The sequence below is a fragment of the Lepidochelys olivacea genome (assembly GCF_965140295.1).
Source record: "Lepidochelys olivacea isolate rLepOli2 genome assembly, chromosome: 4".
Taxonomy (NCBI): domain Eukaryota; kingdom Metazoa; phylum Chordata; order Testudines; family Cheloniidae; genus Lepidochelys; species Lepidochelys olivacea.
Window position 1 is genome coordinate 21,459,196 of NC_140414.1, and position 24,860 is coordinate 21,484,055.

Sequence of the window (24,860 nt, forward strand, 5' to 3'; positions counted from 1 at the left end):
GCAAAAAACCCAGCCCAAATTTTTGTAGGTAATTTATGACCTAGGTAATCGTTTACTCGTGGATAATTTTCTGTACCTGTAAGTAGCAAAAGGTAATGAGTAATGTGATTCAGATGCATCCTTAGCAACCCCTAGGAGTTGTTAGGAGGTTGCAGGTACTTAATAAATTATCTGTTTAATTATATAGGACCAGATTTTAACTCAAACTGCACAAAGGGAAAGTAACTCGCCCACCCCCCACCCTTCACTCCCCTGTACTGGTTCCCTGGGTTTGCGTAAGCAGCAGTAAGTGGGAGCTATATTCCATTTACTCCCACTGGGCAGGGAAGGTGGAGGCAATGTACCATCCCCACTAGTGTGCTGGCCAGCGCAGCTGAGTTGTAGTTGTGGGGTGCCCTAATACACAGCTGGTGTAGGGCAGCAGTAATTTATTACTGCCTTGGAGCAAGGGGGGAAGCAGGAGAGGGATTGTGTCTCAGAGCAGAGTCTCTGAATCACAGTGTCACCTCGGGGCTCTTTCTGCAGTTTATGCACTCCCCCTTGCAATATCTAGCCCATAGTACCATGTATTTGGACCCTGTAGTGCGCTAGCTTACAGCCTCAGGAAAGTTGTCTTACTGCACTGGAAGTGTCTGACTGGCAGATTGCTATAGCAGAGAGGGGGTACCAGTGGGATAGCCCTCTGAGAATCCCATCTGTTACCTAAATGCAGGGGGGCCCAGGGTATGGGGGTGTCGGCAGGGCAAGGGGCAGCTTGCTGCAGGCCGCCTCCTCATTTGAGAGGGCCTCTAAACCTGTGGAATTTAAATGAGTGGTGGTACTGCAGTGCCACTCAAATTTGTCCCAGTCACTCTTCTGTCATAGCCTCTTTCATCACCATGGCAATTTTTTTTTTTTTGAAAGTGAGTGGGGGCAGTATCGCTCAGTTTCAGATTTTGCCTCTGGCTCCCAAAAACCTTTGTGCAGCCCTGTCCAAAGGCCAAACTGAAGAACTTTCCAACCAATTCGTCAGCCAGCCAAGTTGTTCCTTAATCTGGATACGGTTACCATTGCCTCTATCTTTAGTTTGAATTCTATACATGGACGGGCCACGAGTGATATTGACTACCATGGTTTTGCTTTCTCTGGTGGCCCATCCATGTATAGAATTGAAGTGAAAGACAGTGGCAATTGTAGTGCAGATAGAAAGATTTAAAAGCCCTTTAAATACCAGAAGATGGAGGAGAAGAGAGAAAGCAAGAGAAAAGTGGAGCACAGATGGTGACATCCAGAGGGATGGGGAGTGGGGAAGGAGAGGAGAGAGAGAGAGAGAGACTGAGATCTGGGCATATCGAGAAGAGAAAGAGGTAGGAATAGAACTGCCAGGTGTCAGAGCTGGATTGTGATAGTAGATAACAAAATATTAAGGCTTGGATTGTTTCTATAAACGCACTTATTCTGCTGCTGTTGTCATTGACGAAAAAAGCAAAACGGCATGCATTTTAACTGGGAATCCCAATACTCTGATAATCTCAACCAGAATAGATACCACATTGAAGCGGTACTAATTTTTCAAAGCTGCATGTCTCCTTGTTCGGCTTAGAAGCTAGTTGGAATGGGCCAAGAATAGTGATACAGCAGATGCCAGGTGCACCCTACAGGCTTTATCTGGCATTGCTAGGTGAGTCAGGTGTGTGATGGTTTGATCTGTGACTGACATAGCTGTGCTGGCAAATGCCCCTAGTGTAGATGGGTTAGCACTGGCAAAACTGTATTGTTGCTGGTACAGCTTATTTCACTGGGGCATGGTGGGGATGGTTGTGACATTCCAGGATGCAATCCAGACTGGTGAGGGGCTGTGTCACCCCTGCCCTGCAACCTTGGGTGCCTTACAATGCTTTGCTGCTGTAGCTCCCAACCTGGGTGCTCACAGATAGTCACGAGCATGCGGGTGCCCCAAGTGTCTGTGTGTAACTGCAGCCTGCCAGCCACACTCTGGTCACACTGGCTCTTGCCAGCCTCGGTTACTACCGCAGGGTGACCCAAACACACTCCCGATACAGTATTTTCCCCTAAAAATGTATGTTCTGTCCAGCCATCTCCTGGACTGTCCAGAGATATTAGGCCTATTTTCCCTGTAAGGGAACAATACATGACAACTTGCCACCTGAAATGAAGTTAGCCAGCCAATGTAAACTTGACAAACTAGATAAGGTTCTTCCCACATGCTTCCAAAAGCATTACTGACCAAACTCTTCAGGTCAGAATCTCTTCCACAAAGTCCAACAGCTGTTTCTTTTGTCATCTTAGGTGCAAAGAGAGAGACAGGGAGAGTCACTTGGGATGTTTACCCCTCACTTTTATAGTTCATTTCCCCCTTTGAAATGCAAGCTCTTGAGAGTGACTCCTAGGTAGGTTTCAGAGTAACAGCCGTGTTAGTCTGTATTCGCAAAAAGAAAAGGAGGACTTGTGGCACCTTAGAGACTAACCAATTTATTAGAGCATAAGCTTTCGTGAGCTACAGCTCACTTCCTCAGATGCATATCGTGGAAACTGCAGCAGGCTTTATATATACACAGAGAATATGAAACAATACCTATTCCCACCCCACTGTCCTGCTGGTAATAGCTTATCTAAAGTGATTTCCAGCACAAATCCAGGTTTTCTCACCCTCCACCCCCCCACACAAATTCACTCTCCTGCTGGTGATAGCCCATCCAAAGTGACAACTCTTTACACAATGTGCATGACAATCAAGCTGGGCTATTTCCTGCACAAATCCAGGTTCTCACATCCCCCCCACCCCCATACACACACAAACTCACTCTCCTGCTGGTAATAGCTCATCCAAACTGACCACTCTTCAAGTTAAAATCCAAGTTAAACCAGAACATCTGGGGGTAGATGTTCTTTCTGGCTGAGAGCAAGGCAGCATGATGTCCCCTGCTGAAAGAAATCTCATGCTGTTTGTCCTTGCCCCTGTTTGCTGACATGTAGATTTCCTTTGTATCCTGCCTTCCGCCTTTTGTTCTCTGAGGACTGTTTACAGTTTATATGTAAATTTGAGGTAAACAGACATCCTTTTGTTTAAGACCTGCTTGGCTCGGTTTGCCTTAATTAGTGCGACATTAGTTTGAGCATGTGCCTTTGAAATTATACAGGTCCATTTCATAACTTTACACACGATGTTGCTACACGCATTTCACCATGATATGATTGACCAGTGAGTTATTTTTCAAATGATACCTCACAAGGAATATTTTGTACAACTATTGCAGTATCGGGTAGGGTGTGAATAAAGGGGTGCATTTGGTCATGGGGAGGGAAGGGGCTGGAGTATGTTATACAAAGAAAACCAGTTTTGCTGGTTTTAGGTTTTATAAGCTCTATGAGCACTATGCTGCTATAGCTAATTGGCCAGAGTCTAAAGTGTTGCTCTCTACTAACAAAAATGCAACATCATGAAATCCAGAAGGGGAACCAACTTAAACCACCCTCCTTTGTGAGTGCAGATTCGACTAGCAGCAGAACCTGGGAAGAGACTGGACAGGATTGGGTGTGGGAGCATGGCCATAAGTACCTATTGTGTGATGCAGAGCCTACAGAACGGGCATGTTAGGACTTCCAGCCCCCCTTTGGCCTAGGGAAGGAGGATCCGGGCTGTGCACTATGTGCAAGGACTTGGGCTTTAATGTGTGATATTCATTCCCACAAGAACTCATTCCCATTGCTATTAGCACTGTGTTCTTAAACAAGTGGAATGGACACAGGAAAATAACCAGTGGGAGGAGGGCCTTGCTTCAGTTTTGAAATTTTTACTTGGGAGGGGGGAATTTATGTTATGTGAAGGAGTAAATAACACTTTTTTTTTTACCATACCAGATATTTTATAGATTTTTATCATATCCCCTCTAAGTTGTCCCTTTTTCCAAACTGAAAAGTTCCAGTTTTTTTTAATCTCTTCTCCTATGGAAGCTCTTCCACACCCTTAATCATTGTGTTGGCCTTCTCTATATCTTTTCCAGTTCTAATATGTCTTTTTGGAGATGGTTGAACAGAACTGCAGCAGTATTCAAGGTTTGGGTGTACCATGAATTTATATAATGTCGTCTTATCTATCCCTTTCTAATGGTTTCTAACATTCTGTTAGCTTTTTTGAGCGGATGTTTTCAGCAAACTATCCACGATGACTCCAAGATCCCTTTCTTGAGTGGTAACAGCTAATTTAGGCCCATATCATTTTATATGTATAGTTGGGATTATGTTTTCCAATGTGCATTACTTTGCTTTTATCAACATTGAATTTCAGCTGCCCTTTTGTTGCCCACTCATCCAGTTTTGTGAGATCGCTTTGTAACTCTTTGCAGACTGCTTTGGACTTAACTGGCTTGAGTAATTTTGTATCATCTGCAAATTTTGCTACCTCACTGTTTGCCCCTTTTTCCAGATCATTTATGAATATGTTGAACAGCACAGGTCCTATTATAGACCTCTGGGGGACACCACTATTTACCTCTCTCCATTCTGAAAACTGACCATTTATTCCTATCCTTTGTTTCCTATCTTTTAACCAGTTACTGATCCAGGAAAGGAACCTCCATCTTATCCCATGACTGCTTACTTTGCTTAAGAGCCTTTGGTGAGGGGTCTTGTCAAAAGCTTTCTTAAAGTCCAGGTACACTGTATCCAGTGGATCACCCATGTCCACATGCTTGTTGACTCCCTCAAAGAATTCTAATAGATTGGTGAGGCATGACTGAGTTTAATGCTTGTTTCTGAGGCTCTGGAGTGCTCTCATGAGACTTGGAAGCCTCCCTGAGTTCTACCACACCAGTAACCTTATTAACTGGCCTGCACACTCCCAAATTGTCAGCTGAATTCAGATCTCCTGTCTGTCCCTCCAGCTGTCTCCTATAGGACTATCAATATTGTCAATACCAAACACTGGAAAATGGAGTCAGGATCTAAAAAATCATGAGATTGGCTTAAAAATCATAAGGTTACAAACACGATAATTTGGGCAGTTGATTTATTTGCCTTCGGGTTTTTGAGTCTTTCGGGTCCACATTTGCAAGTTTTTGCCACAGATATGAGAGCTTAAAAACTTTAGTTTTAATGAAAGCTGAGATCTGAGATTCTAATCTAATCACAGAACTCCTGTGGTGTCTTCACTGCAGTAAGTCGACGGCTCTCCCACCCTGGTGGAGTTCCAGAGTCCACGGGAGCGCGCTCGGCGGTCAATTTATCGCGTCTAGACTAATCTAGACGCGATAAATTGACCCCTGCTGGATTGATTGCTGCCCGTCGATCCAGCAGGTAATGTGGACAAGCTCTACGTAACCAAACAGGTACATTAGAAATCCCATAATTATTCTAATATCAAGGTCAGAGGTCAGACCTAAAACTTTTTTAAGGATCAAAGGGAAGGGAGATTTTCAACAAAATACAGATTCCATAAATACAGAATTACCAATTTACCCATAAAGAGTATACCTAATGCACCTGTAGCCCTGGTGGATTAGCACAGAGACCACCGTATTCTGCTCTCAGCTATACTGAGGAAAATATGAAACAATTACACTACAGTCAATGATGTCACATTGGTATAAATCTGGAGTAATCAAGGGCAGAATTTAGCAATAATACTGTAAGAAGAGATCAAGAGTGACCATTTAGAATGACTAAGTTATTGGGACATTAATGTTTTTGGTCACATCAGACCCCTTGATCCTGATTCTCCACTGCCTTGTACCTTGTGTGGTCATTGTCGTCAGTGTAAAATATTGTAAACATCACTCCTCCGATTCCCACTTTGCACGGGTGTGAATGGCAGCACAAGGTGCAACGCCAGGTCCCCTTTTGTAAACTAGGGAAATACATGTTTCTGACAACACCACCAAATTGTCCAGGAGAAATTCCTGCCGGCCTGGTCATGAATTCAAATTCCCATTTTATGTGGTTAAAGTAGAACAGGAGAGCTTTGAATAAAAGGAGTGATGGATCATGGTCTCTGCTCAATGCCCATAAAACTGACAGATATATGACTGGAAGACCAAAAAACGGATGGGCTTCTCGGCAGCAGTTCCTTTCCCTTCTTAAAGGACCACAGTGCTTTTTTTCCAGTTCTTCTAATGCTGTTTATTTTCCACAAGTCTGTCTCCTCCTGTTTAACTATTTCTCCCAGTATATAGATAAAAAAGTACTGATCCCTTGAAGAGAGGGAGGTTACCTCTTAAAAAACACCCCAACAAACCCTGATTGCTTAGCAACAGGATACAACTCTCCTTTCCTACTAGGTGCTCTCCTGAACCAGTAGATACTTACCTTCCTGTTGGTTTTTTGGCATGTTACCTATTTGAGCTCTGTTCTCTTTATAGGAATAGTTGATAGGATTCAGGCTGGATCCTCCAGTGCAGATGTGGCTGCTTTGTGCTATGCTGTTGATTTATTCTAGCTGTAAAGCTCATTTAACTGGCCCAGGGAGGATCACCCATGTGCAAGGCTTGATCCTCCAGTGGGCAGGAAAGCTGACATAGGGGTTCTTACACCACTCACCCGCCCTGCTGCCAAGTTTGCACAGCCCTGTGTCATGTTTATCCTCAGCTCTGTTTTCAGCCTCCTATGGCCCTGGCAGAATGGGGTAAGTTAGGCTTTAGCACAGAAAAAGGGGCGTTTCCTGCACATCCTGGCCTGAAATTAGTGCTGTTGCCATTATTGCAATGACGCATTAGAGTTTGGAATTCCAAATCTGATTTATAGATTTTAAAAAACACACCGAAAATTAAATAAAATACCAACTTCTTTTTTTTCATAGGGGATTGGGTATGGCCCAGGAGAGGCAAGGAAAAGTAAACATATGTTTGCTACCCACATTGCAGGAGCGAGTGAGTGTGAGTTACCAAAATGAACTTTGCATAATATTATCAATGAGATGCAGCAGATGGGGCTTTAGTGTATTGTTTAAATCATGGAATCTCTGACCACAGAAAGGGATTCCACAATGATAAGCTTGGTTAACTTTAAAGGTAAAGTTGCTAAATTATTGCCCACTTACCTTATCAGCTGTGAAAGAACGTTAGTGTTACAAAATTAGAGTGTGGTTTTACTTGGGACAGGGCCTCTGTGAAAATGGTTTAATGGACTCCTCTGCTTGTTGTGTCTCACTGATTCCGAATTGCACTTGTTCAGCTTGCAGGTGGAAAGGTTTGCGTGTGTGTGTGTGTGGCGGGGGTGTGGGAGGGGTCCTCCCACCTGATCCCAACTGCCAACCGTGCAAACTAGCCGGGCTCTGAGAGTTCCTTCCTTCTCACGAATCATCAGCATTCATAAAGATGTTGAACACCAGTTTCGTCCTCCCTTCCATATGTGCAGCTATCTGTCTGTTTTAGGGCTTATCTGCACAGGGAAGTTAGTGCAGAGTGAGCTAGGATGTGAATTTAAAGTGCATTACCCACTCCACCCTAACTCCCCCTAGGGATGCTCTTGCTCTGCACAGCAAGTGCCTTTGTGGGCTTTGGCTTAATATAGTTCCAAAGTGTGGAGTGTGTCCCCATGGAGGATTAGTGTGGACTAGCTAGCACACACTAGGTACTCAGCGTTAGCTACTCCACACTAGGCTTCTTTCCCACGTAGACAAGCCCTTAGGGATTTATACGGCTGCCCTTCACCATGGTATCTGAATGCTTTCCAGATAACTGCATGTTTGGAACTCCACTAGCCTTTAGTAGTGTTGCACAGGTATATTTGGCCTGCTGAATCTTTGACAAAGGCTTCCCTGGAAACTTTGTTACAGACATATTTACCATGTGCCTTATTGGTATACTGTCCAACCCAGTCCTGTAGCGCTTATTATAGTTGAGCCTTGATTATGGATGTTCTCAACACACACACAACTATAAGACAAAACCACTCATGCAATAAAGGAAATCCCCTTTCTGAAGCTTTGTACATCTTACGTAGGTGCATCAATGTAAAGCTAAGTGAACTGGCCTCAAGCTCCTAATTCTGTAGTCTATCCCTATTCAGCAAAGCACTTGAAATCTTTGCTGAACTGGCACCTTAGGGACCGCTCCAGGGGCTTCCCCCCGATCAATCGCTTAAAAGAAATGATCTAATACCTGTGGAATAGAAGGGACTTGGTCCACCTGGTAATATTTTTGAGCAGGGATGCTTTAGGGGTACTTGGGGGGGGGGGGTGGAGGGTGAGAAAACCTGGATTTGTGCTGGAAATCGCCCACCTGATGATCACTTTAGATAAGCTATTACCAGCAGGACAGTGGGGTGGGAGGAGGTATTTTTTCATATTCTCTGTGTATAAATAAAGTCTGCTGCAGTTTCCACGGCATGCATCCGATGAAGTGAGCTGTAGCTCACGAAAGCTCATGCTCAAATAAATTGGTTAGTCTCTAAGGTGCCACAAGTACTCCTTTTCTTTTTGCGAATACAGACTAACACGGCTGTTACTCTGAAACTTGAGAAAGAAGGTTGCCTAATGAAAACTTTAATTGAACCTGTAACATTGTGGTTCCTATTGGATGTACAGTATGTGGATGATTTAGTAAAATGCATTGGAACGAAAACAGTCCCACAGAGGCACTTAGGCACCATGCACTTCACACACTGCACTGCCATCATGACACGGGTAAGCACATAGTTGATCAACTGCGAAACAACCCATATGAATTAGGTGCATATATAATATACTGGCTCGTATGTTTGTGGATATCATTTTTCATTTGTAAATTCTTAAGGGCAAAATTAGAGGTGTCTGTGAGACTCGATGCTTCCACTGGGCAGCGCACTACCCTTACTTGAAGGGCGTGCTTTAATTTTGAACTCGCACCCGTTTAAATCGGGATTAACACCAGTGAAGTCAAACATGTACGTTAAAGGAGAATCAGGCCTGCAGTCTAGCCCTCCACAATGTGCTATAAATATCCTTCTAGCTAGAAGTCTGCAAGAATTTCCACTGGGAGGCTCTGTGTATAACTTACTGTATTTCTACCTCTGCTGAGATGAAAGTTGGCACATGCATAGTCTTTGCTTGAATGTTTTGTTGTTCTAAACTTTGCCAAAATTTGGTCTGGCTATTTTCATCTGATGCAAGTGTGAACCATGTTATCTATTTAAGTTGCTTCTTTGCACTTCCATGAATAAAAAATGGCTTTAATTAAATTAAAAAAGAGCTCTGACAAGTGATTTGTCAATAATATGTACTTATGGTTTGTGGCATTTTAAAGAATAAATAACCAGGATGTTGAGGTTTAAACATTGGCTTCTGCACACGGGTTGTCATTTCCTTCACCAAGAGAGAAACACTTCTTGACACGTAGGTTTGGGTCCTGATCTTGCATTCCTTGTACACCTGGATCTCCCACTGACCCAAAAAGGCGTTTGGGATGCACAAGGAAGGCAATTTGTCTGCCACAGCCTAGACTGTCTTTAGAGCAGTCAGTGCAGGTTATTAGATTAAACTAAGGATTAGACTGTGACTTGTACTGTTCAGCCAGGAAAGAGAATAAGACAGAGTGAGATCCACCCTGAGTCCAGGTGCAGAGGTGTAAATAAATAAGCTGGAGCAGATGGGCAAATGAGGGGGAGGAACCCTTGCTCCAGTCCCACAATGTACCAGCCTATGCAGTTGAGCCAGCAGGGATAGTAATTTACATCTGGTGTAGGTAAGCTGCAAATTACTACCCCGGAGCAGGGAAAGAATTGTCAACCATAGGGGTATCTATGAAGCGCATTGCTGGGTGATGCTTGTGCTGGTGCAACTTACGCTTCACCTTGTTCAGGGATAAAGAAATTGAAAACCTGTTTTTGTGGGGAAATACCAACATTTGGAAGCCATTTTCATTTTGTGATGTTCAAAACAGACCCGTGTTCATGATGTTGACAATTTTTCATGAACCCCACCCCCTAACAAATCTTTTTCAAAAACGTTATTGAAAAGGATGTCACATTTTTGTGTGCTGAATAATCTATTTTGCTTGTAAAGAAAAAGTATTGATAACTATTTTGTTAACGTTTTGATTTAAAAGAGTAGGAGGAAAAAACAGTGGGGTGGTGGTGGTGTTGCCGCCAAAAATGAAAAAGAACTTTAGTTCGTTAAAAAGGCCTAAATGGATCTTGGAAAACTATTACCTAAGGTGAGTGAATGCTGCAACAAAACTTCCAGCAGTACCAGCCTAAACTTTTAAATGACTTCATCTCTGGAGAGTTTGTGCCCCTCCTTTTATTATCCTATGAATAATCATATGGGCAGGACATTTAAAAACAGCAAAATTCAAGGGAACGTTAGAGACTATTTGTAAAATAGACACTGAGTTTTGTCTATAAAAATGCAAATGTTCCCTCCAGAAATGAGTCTAAGAATAATATTCATCCAGTCGAAGATTACCACATGTCCAATCAAAACTAACCAACACAGTTAACATTGAAATATTAAGTAACCATGAGGAATAGTCACATACACAGGGTGAAATCCAGGCCCCATTGAAGTCAATAAGAGTTTTCCCATTGACTTCAGTGGGGGCAAGATTTCACGCTAAGAGTTTATTCACCAAGGGTCTGGTGTGTGGTAGGAAGGACACAGGGTGCCTTCTCCCACACTGCAATGCCCATATATAAGCCAGGTAGAGTTGCAGCCAGGGGTGCACAGTGCCCCAAAGGGGGCAAGGAGAGATGAGGAGGAGGTGGGCTCATGGCCAAACCCATTCTCATGCTACCCAGAGGACCAGGACTGGTGTAATGAAGAGTAGAGTAGAGGGTGGTCCTGTTGTGTAATGGGGAGTTCCTGGGGAGATTCAGCTAAAAGTACCACTTCTACTATTAGGTGTGTCTACGGGGCATAGTCTAGTGCTGTATTATGAAGTGAATTGTTGTAAGTACTGGGAGCTAGACCGTGCCATTCTGGCGTTGTGTTGGAGGAGTGGTATTGAGCCACTCGGCCCCTAATGCCTTGGCGGGGATAGCGGCTTGCGGAATGCAGCTGGCTGGCGTTGCTGCCTGTCAGACGTGGGACTGGAGCCGTGACTTCTCCTTGAACCCCATTGGGGTGCCTCGCACCTACCAGGGAGAAGTCAGAGAGTAATCCCTGAGCTGTGAGTTCTGCCTGGCCCTTACATGGGTTGCACAGATTGGAGCAGTGCCTCACTTCCTCCCTCTTCCCCAAATCACCCCCACTGGGCACCTGCACAATGGCCAGGTAGAATCTACCTTTGAATATATTCAAATAAAAGCATAAGCAGGTCATGGGCAATTCATGAGCAGAGCGGAAAATGTATGAGTGGGATTGTGCAATATTCAGTCAGCTAACGTAATTGTTACATGCACCTAAGATTATATAGCTATGCACGTGCATAGGTAAATGGAGACAGGGGAGTATAGCTATATATGCATATTCAGCTATGGAAGATCATGGACCTGATTCTGGAACCTGTACCGTTCTGAGTAGTATTTCTCCATATGAATGGTCCCTTTGAAATCCAATGGCCCTGATTCTGCCTCTTTCTTTACCCTGTGAACAGTACTGTTGATGTAAATAACAAGCAAATGGAAGTGAACATCCATATTTATTGATGTGAAATGTAAATATTGACTGAGATGTAGCCAAAGTTAATACTTACCTCATGGGACAATAGACCTTGATGTGCATTGGAACATGAAGTTAATAGAGGCCCAACTACACAATGTTTCAGTGGAACTGCTCACATGAGCAAATAACAAACATGACTAAGGGTTGCATGGTTTAGCCCTGTCTATGTATTGTCATTCATTCCAAATGTTTTTAACTCGGCCATGTCTGGTGTCTCTCTTGTTCTGGCTATAATCCGTTTCTGGAGTGTCATGTGTTTTCGTTTAAAATGATGATATGATGTGCTCCGATTGAAATGAGGCCTGCCGATAGGCTGACCCTCCTCTCCCTTGCACTGGGGTAATTAGAGGAGCAATGCCACTGAAGACGGTGGGGTTATAAGGTCGGAAAAAGTGGTGTGAATTCAAAATCTGGACCAACGGCTTCAAAATAAGCAATCAAATAAGAGTTTTACTTGCTGCCCTGTAGAGCCACAGCTGTAAAGCAGGGTCTGAGAAAGAAGAGGAGGTCAGAGATCATGTCATGGCTAAGAAAAGTGGCTGAGTTTAGAGCCTCGTCTACATATAGTGTAGCTATACCAGTACATTTATTCCAGCAAACCCTCCTAGTATAAATGCCACTTATACTGTCCAAAACAGTGTGTTTTCCAGTATGATTTATATTGGTCCTCTGAATGAAATAAACAATACCACCAAAAGTACTTTTTTGCCACTAGAACCACGTCTGTGCTCAGGCTTTAGTTGATATAGAAATGTTGCAGAAAAATCACATCCCTGACTGACATTACACCAGGAACTTTTGCTAACGTAGTTGAGCTGACCAAGATCAGGCTTCGTTAGAAACCTTAGCTAAACCGGACCAAAACTCACCTTTTTCCTACTCCAGACAAGACCATCGTGGTTCCCCTTTCTAGACCTTGTCTAGATTCGGAAAGGGTGTTTTTGTTTTGTGTTAAGTGTTACTTAAACATACTAGCTAAGTGCTGTTTAAAAACATGGTAGCACCTACTGCAAACAAATCTTGACAAATTTAAGAACTGGTTAGCTGCTCCTGGCCGAGCCTACTCTAGAAAAGGGCTTGTGTGGTATGAGGGTGGATTAAAAGGATTAGGGGGAAGTGGCTGGCAGTTTCCTCACGAGTGCAGAGAGGGTACAGCCAGTAGTTTCCTCATGCCTAGCAGAGGAGAGGGTTGGGGCCTCATTGTGGGTATCAACAAGAGAGCACCTCACTTTTTTGATAGCAATGACATGGACACCCATTGGGTAGATCCCATTGCATAGAACAAAGCAGCAGTAATAGCTTTCATTCTAACCTAGCCTTCACCCTAGGGCACTTCGAATGGAAAATATGAATTATACTGAAAACAACGAACCTTTACAATATAATAAGAATAAAGCCCAGAACACTGGTGCTCTATCTAGCCTAAGATGACTGATAGGGATAGTTAAGTGCCCAAGAACCATTTAACTGTCTAATAGTCACTAGAGGGAGCGCCATATTGCTTGCTATATCTGACACATAGTATGTATTATTTGTATTCCGGTAGATGCCCAGATCAGGACTGTGTCATACTAAGCGCTATATAAACATAGTAAGACGTTCCCTTTCCCAAAGACTTTATAATCTACAGTCCCTATATAGAGAGCTGAATTTGTTGGGGAATGTGACGGGTACATAAACCCCACACTGGGTAGGAGCAGGTTAATGAAAGCCAGTGGGCTTAATTAGCCCCATCCCACTTCACCTCTGAAAGGTGCCAAGCCTGGAGGAAGGGGAATAAAAGAGACAAAAGCCCAGCTCAGTAGAGGAAAGAGGAAAGGGCCTCTTGTGCTATCCCTGAAAAAGAGGGCCTGGTGGGGGCAGGGCCTATCCCAGGTCTCCCTGAAGGGCTGAAAAATAACCAGACACTGTTAGTCACCAGAGCCTCCCGAGCGGGAGGTAGGCCCAGCAAGGGACTCTTGTACATACTTTGTTCCTCGGGACTGTAGTTTTTTCCTTTTGGGACCTGGGGAGGAGTGCACTCAGGAAGGGGCTGGTAGAAAGGCCTAGAGCCAGGCTGGGCTATGAAGGGGCCTAGGGATGAAGCAGAGGCCAACTAGGCAGAAGAGTAGCGGTAAGGCCTGGTTTTCCCTACCGGCCCAATGACAAAGGTAGCACAGAAGCCCCTGGAGGTAAGCGCTGCAAAGGATTGAAGTCTGAAGCTGGGTGGAAGACCCAGCATGGAGCTGCTGGGCAATAGACATATAGGACTCAGTTGACTCCAAAAGGGGCGGATGGGGACGATAGTGACCAGGCCAGATGCTCAAGTCATAGGAAGGCAGACCACCACAGGGGCAGGGCGGCTCTTGGCTGGGAGCACCAGAGGAGGAGACACACGAGGTGGCGCCAGCTGTGAGTTGACTCTCTGTAAGATTACCTGTCATTGCCCTGAAAATACCAAGCAGTGAAATGCTCTTTTGCTTATACGGCCCACGCTGCATGGCAAAGATCACTTCAAGCGGTGCCCTATCTGTAGCTATACTTCTACCAGTGCAGGAACGCCTATTCTTGGGGCAAAGGATTCACTTGCAGAGAACTGTTCACAAGCAATCCAGAGGCTGAAATTTAATTTAATTTAAATGGTCAAATTAAACAATGTCCAGAGTCAAGTCGTCTCTTAAACATGTCAATGACATGGGCTTGTGCCATCTTAGGAGAAGCACAAAAAGCTGTGAAGGTTATATGGGATCAGTGCTAAGTTCCAACAGCCAACCTTCCAGTGCAGGGCAGGATGGCTCAGGAAAGGGATCTGTGCTGGGGTTCACACTGCGCTATTGAAGAGAGCCATCTGTACTCCCATCTAGCAAGCACTGCTCCCTCCAGCTTCCACACTGGAGGTTGGAGGCCAGACCCATAGATGCTGACTTATTTTTCCCCAGGGGTGCTCCACCCTTTCCCCAAGGCCCCACCCTTGCTCCACCTCTTCCTGCTCCCTCAAGGCCTCCCGCCACTCACTACTCTCCTCCCTCCCCCAAGTGCCTGCTGCCAAACAGCTGATCGGCAGCCCCATAGCTGCTCAGCACCCACTGTTTTTTTCTGCGGGTGCTTGGGCCCCGGAGCACCCACCGAGTGGGCACCTATGGTCAGACCACACCCCATTGGGGCCATTCAGCATCAATGGGTGACTGCCAAAAAGAATCTCACATGTTAGGTTGGCATTTCACCCTGAGGCTGGGAGGAGAGGAGCTGTTGATATCCTCCCACTGAAGTGCATATGGACAATACATGATTGGATCTGGTCCCTAATGTTTCAAGCCTCACTTCAGCAAAGCATTTTGAGGGATTGACCTTGATGGGCTTTGGACCATGCCCAGAAGCATAAACTCTATGCATGTGAGTAGTCCCATTGAAAATACATGCTTTGCTGAGTTTGGGGTCCAATTCAGTGTAAGGATTTTGTCTGAAACCAAAATCAACAAGCTGCGTTGAAACAACAAAGAATTCATGTCTTGATATATAGCTGTTCCTCTCAGCCTGGCGCTTTCAGTTTATAAGTTTCCAACCCAGGTGTCGTCTTCACAGCTGTTGAAGGTGCCTTCCTGACATTGTAAAAGCCCTCTACAAATGACAAGCTGAGGATTGAGAGGCAGGTGACACTGACATGACTGTGTAAAACCACGCTTCAGAAGAGCAGAGGCAGTGCCATGCCAAGCCTAGGGCAGGTTTAGAGTTGACCAATCACCTCTGCTGTTTGGTGGGGTGAATCTTCCATGTAGTTTGCTTTGAATCTGCCCATGCTTCATTGTTCTTGTGAGCAGCATTCTGTCTTGTGCCAGGCAGCCTACCTCGCCCCCCTGCCCCCCCCCCATGACTTCTTGACACCCACCACCTCCCTGCCAGTCTGGTGTGGCCACTCAAGCTGTTCAAACAACTGGAAGACATCAGAAGTTAAACACTCATTATTTTAATTTGATGCTAATCATGTGTTAATGAGACTAATCCTTGCAATGATTCAGGTAATTTGCTTAATGGCTGCCCAGAGTACAGATTACAGCAATCAGTCACGTCTGATAAGATGTCTGTTATGGAGGAGTCTTTCAGGTGAATGGAAAGGGAAAAGACTAGAGGGTCTGATCTCATGTAAGTCATTGGCTTAGAAGGGGAGGGAGAAGCCCTGCTTAGGAGCCTTGCTTTTTTTGGAGCCTTGCTCTTTTTAGAGCTCAGGGAAAAGAGAATTCAAACGATGATTCTTACAGGCTGCTTTCTGCCTTAAAGGGACACACCTGGTTCGGGAGAGACTTGCATGGAAATCATAGTAGGATAAATTCTTTCCTCCGGCCCGTGGAATCGTGGCAGGGATGAATTTAACCAAGTGGGTTTTAAGGCACTGAAGGAATGCTGGATCCAATACAGTGGTAATGGTAATAGTGGTTCAGTTCCTCAGAGGTGTAAAGTGACATCGCTCCGTTGATGTCAATGAAGCTACACTGATTTACACAAGACAAAGGTCTAAATCATCATTGCATGTGAATATAAAAATCATGAAACAAACAAAAAGATCCAGCTGCCCACTCCTTACTGCCCTGCCCTGCTCCCTTATCCCACCCTCCCAAATACCTACTGGCAGTCATTTGAGATGCAAGGAAACCAATGGTGACATCCATGGTGAAGGCCATCCTGTTGGAGAGGTTGGTATCCGTATATAGTCATGTATAAGTACCATATGGTATGTTCTGCCAGATAGGGTGTGTCTACTGCGCAGTCAGAGGTGTGAGGTAGTTTTGATGTAACTAATTCAAATAACAATAGCAGTGAAGCTGCGGGAGCATGGTCTAGCTGTTCGGTACATACCCAGAGCCTTAGGCAGAAGTGTACAGCCCATGATGCCAGAGATTCGCTGCTACTACTGTTCAAGCGAGCTAGACCAAAGCTAGCTTTGTTGTGTCTATATGTGCTGCAGGCGTACCTCTGATTGCAGTGTGGATGGGACAGTGGGGTGTGTCGTCTTACATTACGTTAGGAATTAAGTCCTTTATTTTGCATATTGTCTTTTTTACAAGCTGTTATCCCATTTTGTACACATATACTTGTCTGTAAACTGCCTGATATTGCTTCTGCTTGTCTGTGTATCCTTAATTTATAAACCCTTCGAAGCAGGGACGGTCTTTAAATATTTGGAAAGTGCTCAGCATGTGTTGGATGCTACTGTAAATAAATAGTAGCAATAAAATGGTATACAGACTTAAATAATAGGCGAGGGGGAGGAAAGTCCAGAGGGGGAGGTAATAGAAAGAGATAAATTGTTGTTGCTCTTGTCCCGTTCGATCTCAACAATCCCCATGTTATGTTTGCATCGGGTTTGTGTGTCTGTATGAATGCCCTTCTCCAGAATCGCAGTGAGGACTCTGAAAGTTAGAAAAGGTTCATCATCAATATTTATTTGTTTTACACTAGCTCCTAGAAACCTCAGGTGAGATCAGGGCTCCAGGGCGCTAGGCACTGTACAAACACACAAGAAGAGACCGTCACTGCCCCAGAGTGGCAAGGTAGCACACTCAATAGAGCTCTAGACCTAGTCTACTCCATGCTGATTGGGCCTCAACTGGAGTATTGTTTCCAGTTCTGGGCCCCACACTTCAGGAATTACATGGACAAATTGGAGAAAGTCCGGAGAAGAGCAACAAAAATGATTAAAGGTCTAGAAAACATGACCCATGAGGGAAGATTGAAAAAACTGGGTTTGTTTAGTCTGGAAAAGAGAAGACTGAGAGGGCACATTTGATAACTAACAGTTTTCAAGTACATAAAAGGTTGGTATAAGGAAGAGGGAGAAGAATTGTTCTTCTTAACCTCTGAGGATAGGACAAGTAGCAGTGGGCTTAAATTGCAACAAGGGCGGTTTAGGTTGGACATTAGGAAAAACTTCCTTACTGTCAGGGTGGTTAAGCGCTGGAATAAATTGCCTAGCGAGGTTGTGGAATCTGCACCTGTCAGGGATTGTCTAGATAATACTTAGTCCTGCCATGAGTGCAGGGGACTGGACTAGATGATCTCTCGAGGTCCCTTCCAGTCTTATGACTCTATGGTAGCAAAAGACCTGGCTTCTATTCCTGTCTCTGGGATCTTCGCTTCGTTTCTCTCTGCCTTTGTTTCCTCTCCAGTTCTTTGTACACCATGTCTATTTAGATTGTAAGCTCTTCAGACTGTCTCTTACTACATGGGTACATCTACACTAGATCTGAAAGGGATATAAATTCCAACTTGAGGTGACAACTCCATGCTAGCTCTAAAGTTACACCTTCCAGCTCCAGTGTAGACACACGTGTAGTGTTTGGACAGTACCTAGCAAAATGGGACCAAGATCTTGGTACGACAGCAATATAAATCATTAAAGGGGTCTCTGTCTATGTTATCGTTGGAAACAAAAAGTAGGAGGAAAGGAGTATTATTATCCCCCTTTTACAGACAAGGATCTGAGGTACAGAGAGATGAAGGCTATGTCTACACTGCACACCTTACAACGGCGCAGCTGTTCCATCTCAGCCACACTGTTGTAAGGTGCACAGTGTAACCACTCTTTGTCACCACTCCTGCCGACAAAATAAAACCACCCCCAATGAGGAGAGGTAGCTTCGTCATCAGGAGAGCGCCTCCCGCCGAAGAAGTGCTGTCCACTCCAGTGACCTTCATCATTAAAACTTTTCTTGTTCAGGGGTGTGCTTTTTCACACCCTTGTAAGCAGCAAAAGTTTTAATGATGAAAATGCAGTGCAGTGCCCAAGTCACACAGGGAGTCTGTGGTAGAACCAGAAGTTGAACCCAACTCTTCTGAACCAGTGCCTTAACCACAAGACCATGTTTTCTCCTATCTTTCCTCATTACTATCTCTACGTGAAACTTAGGCTATTGCTGTCACAATTTAATGTTCTGGAAGTCTAGACTTTTCTCTTGACCTGATCAACCAGCAGTATATGCAAGAAAACACAGAGTAGAGGGGCTCATATACAAAGGAATATATATTCCAAAAAGAGAGAAATTCTCTCTCTTTTTTAAATAATCTATTTTATTGGGCCATGGAATAATCCCCAAGGGAATCCTGGAAGATCCATTTCTCGGGCCATTCAAAATTAACAAAGAACTTTTAAAAAAATATACTGTCGGGGTGAATGCTGCAGTGGAAGAGGAATAGATAAGAGACCATCAAGCATTGCTCTGATGATGCTGTAATATCAGCTTAACTGGCCAGTTAAACAGCCAGAGTGACACAGCTTTCAGAGCATACCAGTGAATGTGGTCTTAAGTCCCCCTTTGTTTTATACAGAGCCAAGCATGCTGTCAGCACCCGGATAATTACCAGTAATACTGAAAAATTATCTGCAGACTAATGTGATAGAGAAATCTGCTTAGTTTGTAAGATCTTTGCGGTAGGAAACATCTTTCTGTTCGATGTCTGTACAGCGCCTAGCACAATGGGGCCCTGCTGCATGACTGTGGCTCCTAGATGCTATAGTAATGAGAAGGCACATGGGCCTGGATCCTCAAAGATATTTTGACTTCCATGTGAGCTAAGGGCCTAAATACATTTGAGGATCTGGGCCATAGATACTCGGGTGATGCCTTATTAAATCTTGAGTAGAGAAAAAGAGAGACTCTGATATTATAAGAAAGCCCAGGAAAGAGAGGACCTCTCCAGTTCATTAAAATACAGCACATGGCAGCATAAAGTAGTTTCAGTTTGTTTTAATGGTATTTTGACTCAAGGTTTTGTATGATGCAAAATATGCTTGGTTGTAAACTTTAATTCCCATCTCATTTTGAGGTCTAAAACTGTTGTAAGCTTAAAAGGATGACTGTGTCCTACAGCTCTCATTTAATGATTTAGAGTAAACAGATGGTTTCTTTTCCTGGTTAGAACCTTTTAGCTTATCTCTAGTTATATACAGATATTAATTATACCTCTTACTTGGATTAAAATGTACTGTATTAATATCTAGCTCTGTCATGCTTGAATTCCATTATTATTTTTCTCTCTGTTAAGTATGGTCACTTTAAAATCCTGTGTACGAAAGGTAATATACAGGTCCATCTTTCTTAGCATTATCAGATATAGAACATAATTCAATTTTTACATTGACAGGGTTACAAAATAGACGCACGTTCTCTAATCCCTGCAGTTAAAGAAGCCTGCCAAATTTTACTTACTTGAATGTGTGATTGTTCCTTCCCATGTTCTCAATTAGATGTCATAATATATACTTAAACCCCTTTGTTTTCAGTTTAAACTGATTTTTACTGAAAAAAATCCCAGGTTTTACAAAAGGTATTATTGTTTTTTTCCGATTTTCACCCTACTTTTGTATCATTCAAATATACATATAAAATAACATGTTTTATTAGGAAAATAGAATACACTGCATGAGATATATGTATTCTTCTTTGAGTGATTGCTCATATTGATTCCAGTTAGGTGTGCACAGTCAGAAAATTTTTCCCCTAGCAGCACCCGTCGAGTCTGCTGTGGAGCCCCCGGGAGTGGCGCTCAATATATGACACTGCTGACCCAGCACCTCCGGAGTTCCTTCTTACCACCAGTGATGGTCGTTGGAACTGTGAGGTCTTGTCTCACAAGCTCTCCATGTTTCCGTAGCTTCTACTGTTTGTATTCCATAGTTGATTAGTTTATAGTAAGTTCATAGATAGTTAGTTGGGTTGGGGGCTTTACCCTCCACCCCAGCTGCATTCTCCTCAGGGGATTTACATGCCTAAGTCCCAGGGGTTGAAGCCCTGCAACAAGCCCATGCCAGCAGGCGACCCCCATGACTCTTGTTTTAAAGTGTCTGGGGGAAGCACATCAGTCTGAAAAGTGCCGGATTTGTCGGGGCTTTCACCCCCGAACCAAGAAGGAGCGGGACTTTAGACGGAAGCAGCTTCTTATGGAGGCGGCACTCGGACCGCAACCCCCATCGGGAGAGGACCCGGCACTTAGTATCTCGGTGCGCTGTGGCGCTGCTAAAGGACTCCGATAGAGACCTGTGGCACCGCTGCTCCCCAGCACCAAAGCCGGCAGGAACGGCCTGGCACAGATCTCACTTGCCGGCACAGAAGCTGCACCAAAAGCAGGGGAGGAGTGGTTCCCCGACTTCGGGACTCGCCCCCTCGGAGCTGGCCAATGGGGCGCATCCCAGGGAGAACTGCTGAAAGCTTTTGGAGACTGCACCGTTGACTTCGGCCCCGCGAGGGGGACCGTCGAGTCCGGTTCGGTTGGACTCCCTGTATCAGCCGGTGGAGGAGGTAGAACTGCCTTCCACCCCGGACACCTTTGAGGCTGAGAGACAACTCGTGGCCGAGATGGCACCAAGGTCCCCAACCCTTCACGCTAAGCCTCCGACACTGCAACGGGTGGCACCCTCCTGAGGAAAGCCGGCGATGTTCCGCCGCTTGGCCCAGACTGCAGAAACGAGGCACCACTTGGAGTCTCGGCACCAATCGGACTCGCGGCGCTGGTCGCACTTGTGGCGCCGGTCTGACTCGCGCCACCCCTCCAGGTTCCGCCCGCACTCCCGCTCACGATGCCTTGCAGTAGGTCCTGTTCTTGGCACCGTTTGTATCGGAACCAATCCGGCTCCCTACGCAGACCCCACTCGCGGGACCGCTCCTCAGTGGGGCTGCTCGCATATTTAAAGTTAAGCAGATGCTCAAATGCTTTACCAGACTGGGACCTTTGTGCCTCTTCCCTGCCTTTTGATCAAGAGTATGGACTGAGTATTAGAAGACATCAGCTTTCCTAGATAAGGAGGTAATGGATCCTTTCAGAAGAGAATGTGAAGGTTGATGTTTCCCACTGATATCAATGTAATCAAATTCAAGGCAAAGTTTCTGCTAAATGTGCAATAACTACAAAAGTTCACAGAAGGCAGAATCCATAGACGTCAATGACAGTTTCCTTTTATTTTAATAATGCAGGGTCAGGGACTCTAATCTCTATCTCCTCTTTGGGAGGAGACAGTCTCATGGGGCCTGAATTCTTGTTTGCACTAAGGTCCATTTCCATTGCTCGGGCAGTGTAAAAGGGCTTTACGGGGAATGCATGCTTGTGTTAATATCAGAGCAGTGGAAAGTGGCCAACTGTAAATGAGAATCAAGCCCTATGAAACAAAGCAGAAGACAAATGAAGCTGCAAAAGCAAACGTTAAAAGACAAACCGAACAGGTGAGGATGTTAACGTTTTCATGAGTTCATAACAAAATATAGGAGAGTGAGCTGTCTATGGAAGGCTTAAGGGTGGAACTGAGGAAAAGCCAACACATAAAAATGAGCGGTGCGTCCTAAGAAGTAGATCTTTTTTTTCAAATGTTAAGTGAATGGTGCATTCTCTGCAGAAGAAACCTCAGAGCCAAATTCTTTAAGAAGCCATGATGAGCTTATTATTTATTTGTACTACAGTAGCGCCTTACCAAGACTAGGATCTCATCACATTAGGTAGCATGCCAAACAGTTATTAAGGCACAGCCCCCTCCCTATTTATAGTCTAAGTAGAGACAAAGGAAGTATTATCATCTCCATTTTATGAATGGGCAATTGAGGCACAGAAAGATTCAAATCTGCGGTAGAGACAAGAACTGAACCTAGATTTCCAAGCCAGCGCCTTTACCATAAATCCATTCTTCTTCTTCTCTTCCTTCTGTGCTTCAGAAGGGACAATCAGCCCTTTGGGTCCCACATTTTGTGATTAGTGAGGGCACTGATGTTTTTAGATGTGCTCTGCAAGGACAGCAACAACAAAACAATATGGTTTGTTTACAGCTGGTGATAAAGTGAAAGGTGGTCCCAGCTTATCTGTGTCATTTACCCTAGTGCTTTAGTCTGATATTTTAGCCCCTGAATGATCACTTTGCTCTTCATTTTTTACAATTATTTGTGGGCACTTTGGGTTTATCAATTACTTTTCCAAGATGTAAATTACCTGTTTTGAGAGCATAATTTGTTTGCAATGTATGTTTTAACAGCATGATTTGTTTCATGTTTGTAATTAATTCTGAACTTTGAAACTAAAATTGCGTGACAAATTATTACGGAGAAAGCCATTACCTTGGTGATTACTCCTAAGGATTCTAATATACTGTAACTTAACTTTGGTTCTTTCTATTATTGGCATCTTTTAGTGGCCTGTGTTGCAGATGGGACGTCCTCTCTATAGTAAGAAAACGTGCACTGGTGTAACAACCACATCAATTTTAAAAAGAATGAGGAGTACTTGTGGCACCGTAGAGACTAACAAATGTATTTGGGCATAAGCTTTTGTGGGCTAAAACTCACTTCATCGAACGCATGCAGTAGAAAATACAGTAAAATATATATATATATATACACACAGAGAACATGAAAAAATGTAAATTTGTTAGTCTCTAAGGTGTCACAAGTACCCCTCATTCTTTTTGCTGATATAGACTGTCATAAATATAAAGGGAAGGGTAAACACCTTTAAAATCCCTCCTGGCCAGAGGAACAACCCTTTCACCTGTAAAGGGTTAAGAAGCTAAGATAACCTCACTGGCACCTGACCAAAATGACCAATGAGGAGACAGGATACTTTCAAAAGCTGGGAGGAGGGAGAAAAACAAAGGGTCTGTGTCTGTCTGTGTGATGCTTTTGCCGGGGACAGAACAGGAATGGAGTCTTAGAACTTAGTAAGTAATCTAGCTAATATGCGTTAGATTCTGTTTTCTTTAAATGGCTGAGAAAATAAACTGTGCTGAATGGAATGTATTTTCCTGTTTTTGTGTCTTTTTGTAACTTAAGGTTTTGCCTAGAGGGATTCTCTGTTTTGAATCTGATTACCCTTTAAAGTATTTACCATCCTGATTTTACAGAGGTGATTCTTTTACTTCTATTAAAATTCTTCTTTTAAGAAGTGATTGTTCTTAAGATCCAAGGGTTTGGGTCTGTGTTCACCTATGCAAATTGGTGAGGATTTTTATCAAGCCTTCCCCAGGAAAGGGGGTATAGAGTTTGGGGAGGATTTTGGGGGGAAAGACGTTTCCAAGCGGGCTCTTTCCTGGTTATATATCTGTTAGACGTTTGGTGGTGGCAGCGATAAAGTCCAAGGGCAAAAGGTAAAATAGTTTGTACCTTGGGGAAGTTTTAACCTAAGCTGGTAAAAATAAGCTTAGGGGGTTTTCATGCAGGTCCCCACATCTGCACCCTAGAGTTCAGAGTGGGGGAAGAACCTTGACACAGACTAACACAGCTACCACTCTGAAATACATCAATGTAGTTACACTGTTGCAAACCCCTAAGGCAAATGCACTGCATGGGTGCAAAGTGAAGTTTACAACAAAAGAGTTTAATCTGTAGCATACTTCAATCTGCTGAACTAAGGGATAAACTCCTCATGCATGTCTATTGCACTGCCAAAGTTACACAGAGCCTGAGTTGGACAACATAGATGGGCACCGTTCAACTTTCTGTACTTACACCAATGCATTTTGAGCTCAGCCGTACATAAAATTGGGGAGACGATGCAGAGAAGAGCAACAAAGATGATTTGAGGGGTGGAGAAATTGCCTTACTGTGGGAGACAAAAGGAGCTCAGTCTGTTGAGCTTATCAAAAAGAATATTGAGAAGTGGCTTGATTGTGGTGTAGGAGTACCTTCACAGGGGGAAAATACCGGGTAGCAGAGGGCTCTTTAACCTAGTGGGGAAAGGCAGAAAAAGAACTAGTGACTGGAAGTGAAAGCCAAACTAATTCCAATTAGAAATAAGGCACCATTTTAAAGTGTGTGGCTAATTAACCACTAGAACAAACTGCTAAGGGAAGTGATGGATTGGGCTCAGTGAAGGTGCACCTAGTCTGTGTTATAAAGGAAGTCCGACTAGATGATCTAATGGTTCTTTCTGTCCTTAAAATCTCTAAATCTGACCCTGGGAAGCTGCAAGGGGGGCGCACAGCCCTGGCTGTGGGGTGGGGGCACACAACCCCAGCTCCAGCCCCCTGCCCCGGGGCAAGGGTGCATGGCCCCAGCTCCAGCCCTATCTGCAGGGCAGGGCGCACAGTCCCACCTCCATCCCTGGCTTCAGTCTCTGACAGCTGAAGCCGAAGACGTCCTGGAGGTTTGGTAAAGTCACGGAATCCGTGACTGCTGTGACCTCTCTGACTAAATCTTAGCCTTATTCATAATATACAGGTTTCACCCTTGGAACCTGGGCCAGTCTCCTCTATTGGAGTCTTCAGTCTTCTAAGCGTTCTTCTTGCTTGCCGTGTAGGTGGAGGGAGGAGAAAAAGCTTGGGGCCACTGTGTTCTCTTTT